We start from the raw sequence: 7024 nt of genomic DNA on the forward strand, positions 1-7024 counted from the left end.
TGTGTGTGTGTGTGTGTGTGTGTGTGAGCACGCGCGCCTGTCTGTCAGGTGAAGAAGGTCGAGGAAGAGCTTGAATTCAGTCCAAACTTCGTCTGCTTTCAAATCCTTTCTTTCCCATTTTTATCTCTGCCTCTAATATACTAGAACTCACTAAGACCACCTTATTAGTATTCTACTCTGCACAATCTCTGCAAATGGTAATGCAGCCATTCATTTCCTAAGCCATTCTAATGCATTTCCCATCATTCAAATCACTGTGTATGTACATAGCATCAGTAGAGGCCATAAACAGTGCATTCAGAAAGTATTCAGACCCCTTGACCTTTTCCACATTTTGTTACGTTACCGCATTATTCTAAAATGGATTAAATAAATGTTTTCCTTATCAATCTACACACAATACCCCATAATGACAATGCGAAAACATATATATTTTTAAATGTTTGCAAATTTATTTAAAATAAGTATTCAGATCCTTTGCTATGAGACTCCAAATTGAGCTCAGGTGCATCCTGTTTCCATTGATCGTCCTTGAGATGTTTCTACAACTTGATTGGAGTCCACCTGTGGTAGATTCAATTGATTGGACATGATTTGGAAAGGCACACACCTGTCTATATAAGGTCCCACAGTTAGAAGTGCATGTCAGAGCAAAAACCAAACCACGAGGCTGAAGGAATTGTCCATAGAGCTCCAACACAAGAACACAGTGGCCTCCATCATTCTTAAATGGAGAAGTTTGAAACCACCAAGACTCTTCCTAGAGCTGGCAGCCCAGCCAAACTGAGTAATCGGGGGAGAAGGGCTTTGGTCAGGGAGGTGACCAAGAACCCGATGGTCACTCTGACAGAGCTCCAGAGTTCCTCTGTGGAGATGGGAGAACCTTCCAGAAGAACAACCATCTCTGCAGCACTCCACCAATCAGGCCTTTATGGTAGAGTGGCCAGACAGAAACCAATCCTCAGTAAAATGCACATGACAGCACGCTTTGACTTTGTCAAAAGGTACCTAAAGGACTCAGATCATGAGAAACAAGATTCTCTGGTCTGGTGAAACCAAGATTGAACACTTTGGCCTGAATGCCAAGTGTCACGTCTGGAGGAAACCTGGCACCACCCCTACAGTGAAGCATGGTGGTGACAGCATCATGCTGTGGGGTTGTTTTTCAGTGGCAGGGACTGGGAGACTAGTCAGGATCGAGAGAAAGATGAACGGAGCAAAGTACAGAGAGATCCTTGATGAAAACCTGCTCCAGAGCGCTCAGGACCTCAGACTAGGGCAAAGGCACACCTTCAAACAGAACAACGAGCCTAAGGACACAGCCAAGACAACATAGGAGTGGCTTCGGGACAAGTCTCTAAATGTCCTTGAGTGGCCCAGCCAGAGCTTGGAGATCAAACATCTCTGGAGAGACTTGAAAATAGCTGTGCAGCAACGCTCCCCATCCAACCTAACAGAGCGTGAGAGGATCTGCAGAGAAGAATGGGAGAAACTCTCCAAATACATGTGTGCCAAGCTTGTAGCGTCATACCCAAGAAGACTCAAGGCTGTAATCGCTGACAAAGGTACTTTAACAGGGTCTGAATACTTATGTAAATGTAATATTTCCTTCTTAAATTTTTTTTAAATTTGCAAACATTTCTAAAAAACAGTTTTTTGCTTTGTCATTATGGGGTATTGTGTGTAGATTGATGAGGGGGGGGGGACGATTTAATCAATTTTAGAATAAGGCTGTAACGTACAAAATGTGGAAAAAGTCAAGGGGTCTGAATACTTTCGAATGCACTGTATAAGATAGGCCTTACCCATGGGGCAAAAGCAGAGCAGGAGTGTGAATATTTATTATATTCATTATATTTATGTTGTGATATTGTAAAGCACACACACACACACACACACACAACACACACACACACAACACACACACACACACACACACACATATAGGCAGATACAGTCTGACACTGCTAGATGATTAAAGGAGAGTGGAATGAGCGCATCTGTTCTATTTGATATTATTGTTATGATTAAAGGAGAATGTGTGGTTGCAATGATGCAGAACATGTTTATCTGTTGTCTGGTGAGGATATCACACACACACACACACACCACACACACACACACACACACACACACACACACACACACACACACACACACACACACACACTCCCTGCAACACACAGAAGCAGACATTGACACAGTGTGCTCCTAATTGCCCTTACACGTTTTACCTGATTAAACCCCAGCCGTTCCCCAGCCGTTCCCCAGCCGTTGGCCTTGAACCACAGAGAGCGACAGGACTGGAGGCAGACATTGACTGACACATAGATGGAGAAGTGACTGACACTCACAGGGCCAGAAAGGATGCTGACACAAGACAATGTAGAGAAATGGAATCACAAGGATAAGCAGATATTTCTGCATCTAGTCCTACATGTCTGTCCAAACTATTGTGAAATTATACATGATTATTATATTATGCACTTTGGCAATGTGTTTCTTTCTATTGTTAGAATGAAAAGAGAAGTGTCTGCTTGCAGTGGTGAGGGATTACACACACACACACACACACACACACACACACACACACACACACACAGGTAATGTCTAGGGGGCTGCCATTTAACAGCATTTGTATTCATGAGATTCCAGTGTCCTAGCGAGGCTGGTAAGAACAGAGCAGAGCAGTAGCAGTACAGTAGCAGGGAACACTGGTCTCAGCTGTAATAGTCTGATGGAGGGGAGAGAGACGCTGGGCACATGAACAATTTATACATCATGAGGCAGGCAACCATGGCCCTCTCTTCATTACTGCACTGGCCCAGGGCCTGCAGGCATACGCATAATGTTAGCGTAATGTTGGTATACCAACCACTGGGAGAGTCAGACCATTCCAAAAGCTCCACTGTAAGATCTAAGATGGATGCCTGTCGTTTGGCTTGCTGGTAATGTGGGGAACAGTGAGGGGCTTATGATTGGTGTCAATGGTCAAAACTGCCCTGCAGTGACGATTCCTATGATTCCCATATGTCACCCAATACAAGGCCATTACCATGGATCTGAGGGGTCTTGTGGAATAGATTAAACTGCCATTTTAAGATGGAAAGAGAAGTGTCTCCTGTGTTGGTTTGGCTGTGTGCTTAGGGTTGTTGTCCTGTTGGAAGGTGAAACTTAGCCCCAGTCTAAGCTCCTGAGCGCTCTGGAGCAGGTTTTCATCAAGGATCTCTCTGTACTTTGCTCCGTTCATCTTTTCCTCGATCCTGACTGGTCTCGCTGAAAAACATCCCCACAGCATGATGCTGCCACCACCATGCTTCACTGTAGAGATGGTGCCAGGTTTCCTCCAAACGTGACGCTTGGCATTCAGACCAAAGAGTTCAATCTTGGTTTCATCAGACCAGAGAATCTTGTTCCCCAGATCTATGCTTCAACACAGTCCTGTCTCTGATCTCTATGTACAATTCCTTCGACCTCATGGCCTGGTTTTTGCTCTGACATGCACTGTCAACTGTGGGACCTTATATAGGCAAGTTTTTGCCTTTCCAAATCATGTCCAATCAATTGAATTTACCACAGGTGGACTCCAAGTTGTAGAAACATCTCAAGGATTATCAATGGAAACAGGATGCACCTGAGCTCAATTTTGAGTGTCATAGTAAAGGGTCTGAATACCTATGTAAATAAGGTATTTCAGTTTTTTTTATTTTATTCATTTGCAAAAAAATCTAAAAGTCTGTTTTCACTTTGTCATTATGGGGTGTTGTGTGTAGATGGATGAGGGAGTTTTTTTATTCAATCCATTTTAGAATAAGGCTGTCAAGGGGTCTGAATACTTTCCGAAGGCACTATAAGATATCTAACAGGGTTCATTTCCAACGTTTGACTATATTTGACATTTTAGCCATTTAGCAGACATTCTTATCTGGAGCGACTTACAGGAGCAATTAGGGTTAAGTGCCTTGCTCAAGAGCACATGGATAGATTTTTCACCTAGTTGGCTTGGGGATTCGAACCAGCGACCTTTCAGTTACTGGCCCAACGCTCTAACCGCTAGGCTACCTGCTGCACAGACGCCATAATAGGACAGATGCAAAGTTGCGATCTCTATACATATTAAGCACCTTGCATTGATGACACAGTATGCTGCTAACACTTTGGGGGGGGGGGGGGGCGCAACTCCAGTCCTCCAGGGCCTGAATTGGTGTCACTCTTCTTCTCCATCCCTAGCAAACACGGCTGATTAATCAAAATTGCATTCTAAACCGAAGATCATATTAGGTGATTATTGGAGTCAGGTGTGTTAGCTGGGCCTGGAGCAAAACTGTGACACGAATCAGGCCCTGGAGACGGGAATGGCCCACCCCTGTGCTAACAGGACCCTTGTTAGACTGGCCCACTTCATTTCTAGCCCGTATATAAAGACTACCTCCATTCTGACATGTCTTTGTCCCTCCACTTACTTTGTACCTTCTCTCTCGACTAAATCTGACCCCTCTCTCTCTTTCTTCTAAACCGGCCCCCACTCTCTTTCTTTCTCTCCCTCTTCTCTATACTCAGCTGGTGGGCCAGCCAGGAGGCATGGCGTGCGTTAGAAGAGCATAATCTGTTCTTTCTCCCCTCCATTTCCATTCAATCCCTCGTTCACAGCTGGAACCAGGCGCTTTGCATGCAGATGAGCCGAGGAGATGACTCTCTTGGAAAGCAGAAGCAGACACAAGGAGGTGCACGAGATGAAGAGGAGGATGAAGAGAAAGATGAGAGGAGGAGAGGGTGAGTGGCAGGGCCAATGAAAAACAGGAAGATTATTGCTCATTGATTACAGTATTTTCCCTCTACAAAGAGGATTTGGTTCCATGGTTCCCGCCACACAGATTGAGATGTACTGTAAGGTCTATACAGTGTGGCTGCAGTCATCAGTGCTCGTCATCACAGATACTGACAGTGATGATTAATGACCACGGCATGTGTCAGGGCATGACATAACAGCCAGGCCACTGTTGCTGACAGTGAGGAAGTGAGTGAGACATGAGGGGTGTTTGGGGTGAAGGGGTGGTTTTGGGTGACTTGGAGCACAGAGAGTTGGACTGGTACTGGATCTATTATCTGAATCTATAGGGTACACACAAGCCAACCACAGACTATAGCTTCACTTATTCACACACACGCACACGCGCACACCGCACACGCACACGCACGGCACAGCACAGCAGACACACGCACGGCACAGCACAGCAGACACACACACAGCACAGCAGACACACACACAGCACAGCAGACACACACACGGCACAGCAGACACACACACAGCACAGCAGACACACACACACACACAGCACAGCAGACACACACACACACAGCACAGCAACACACACACAGCACAGCAGACAACACACACAGCACAGCAGACACACCACACAGCACAGCAGACACACACACAGCACAGCAGACACACACACAGCACAGCAGACACACACACAGCACAGCAGAACACACACACGCACAGCAGACACACAGGTTTCAGTTGTAGCCTGTGCCTAACAATACCATCTGCTGTCAGTTGATATAATAACATGTATTGATTTGGACTTTTAACACCAGAAGTGTACGTGACCCTGTCCTAAAGAGGGGTGAACCACTGTCCTAAAGAGAGGTGACTATACATACAAAAGTCTAATTGCCACTTTTTGCTTCTCCTAAAATACAGTTATTTCCCACTTTTTGTTTCAAAATTGAAAAGTTTAGCCAACCCTACCCTATTACAGTTCTTGTTCTAAATGAAAAGAACAGTGCAGACATTAGTATACAGAATCTACAAAACTGGTGAATTAGCTACATTTACATTTTTTTACATTTTAGTCATTTAGCAGACGTCTTATCCAGAGCGACTTACAGTAGAGTGCATACATTTATTACATTTTTACATACTGAGACAAGATATCCCTACCGGCCAAGAGCAGACGCTCTTATCCAAAGCGACTTACAGATAGAGTGCATACATTTTTTATTTTTATTTTTTTATTACATTTTTACATACTAGAGACAAGGATAATCCCTACCGGCCAAACCCTCCCTACCGGCCAAAACCCTCCCTAACCCGGGACGCTATGCCAATGTGCGTCGCCCCACGGATCTCCGGTTGCGCGGCTTCGACAGAGCCTGGGCGCGAACCCAGAGACTCTGGTGGCGCAGCTAGCACTGCGATGCAGTGCCCTAGACCACTGCGCCACCCGAGAATGTGATTAAGAGCTGCTCTCTGCAACATGGCCGGCGCCGTGGTCTGCCACAGCGTGCGATAAACGGGCACGTTAGCTACCCGCCTGGCTTTCCTTGGCAGCCTAGCACACACCAGCCAGCCAGTCAATGAGTCAGCTAGCCAGCCAGCGGCCTCATTAACCTTGACTGACTGGGGTGCCCACTGCCGGACTGCCCCACAATGTTAGAGCTGGCTTTCACATTATAGCTGAGAGCCACAGACACACGCACGCACGCACGCACGCACGCACGCACGCACCGCACGCCCCTCCCTCCCTCCTCCTCCCTCCCTCCCTCCCTCCCTCCCTTCCCTCCCTCCCTCCCTCCCTCCCTCCCGACACAAAGAGTTGTATTATGCCAACTTCTCCAACACTCCGTCATTGTGCGTGAGTTACAGTTCTTCTTCCCTCACTGCCGAGTCACTGCGGCCATAATACCATCATTTGAGAGAGAGAATGACAGAGGGAAAAAAGAGAGGGGATCAAAAGGCAGAGAGATAATGTAAATGAAAAAAATAAAAGACTATGAAAAGAATTTGCTGGTCAGGGTGATGCATGGTCACGCCCCTTCAGACAGGGTCACTCCCTCTTTAGGACAGGGTCACCCCCTCTTCAGGACAGGGTAACGTACACTTCTGGTGTTGACAGTCCAAATCAATACATGTTATTTGGGGCGGCAGTAGCCTAGTGGTTAGAGTTTAGGTCAGTAACCGAAAGGTTGCTGGATTGAATCCCCAAGCTGACATGGTAAAAATCTGATCTCTCTCTTG

At 46.2% G+C, this 7024-nt stretch overlaps 1 pseudogene; it reads left to right on the forward strand.

Moving 5' to 3' along the window:
* Nucleotides 1-7024, forward strand: part of LOC112073495 (fibronectin-like) — a 42177-nt pseudogene that overhangs the window by 33902 nt on the left and 1251 nt on the right.

This window comes from Salvelinus sp. IW2-2015, unplaced genomic scaffold (genome assembly GCF_002910315.2).
Source record: "Salvelinus sp. IW2-2015 unplaced genomic scaffold, ASM291031v2 Un_scaffold2276, whole genome shotgun sequence".
NCBI classification, from domain to species: Eukaryota; Metazoa; Chordata; class Actinopteri; order Salmoniformes; family Salmonidae; genus Salvelinus; species Salvelinus sp. IW2-2015.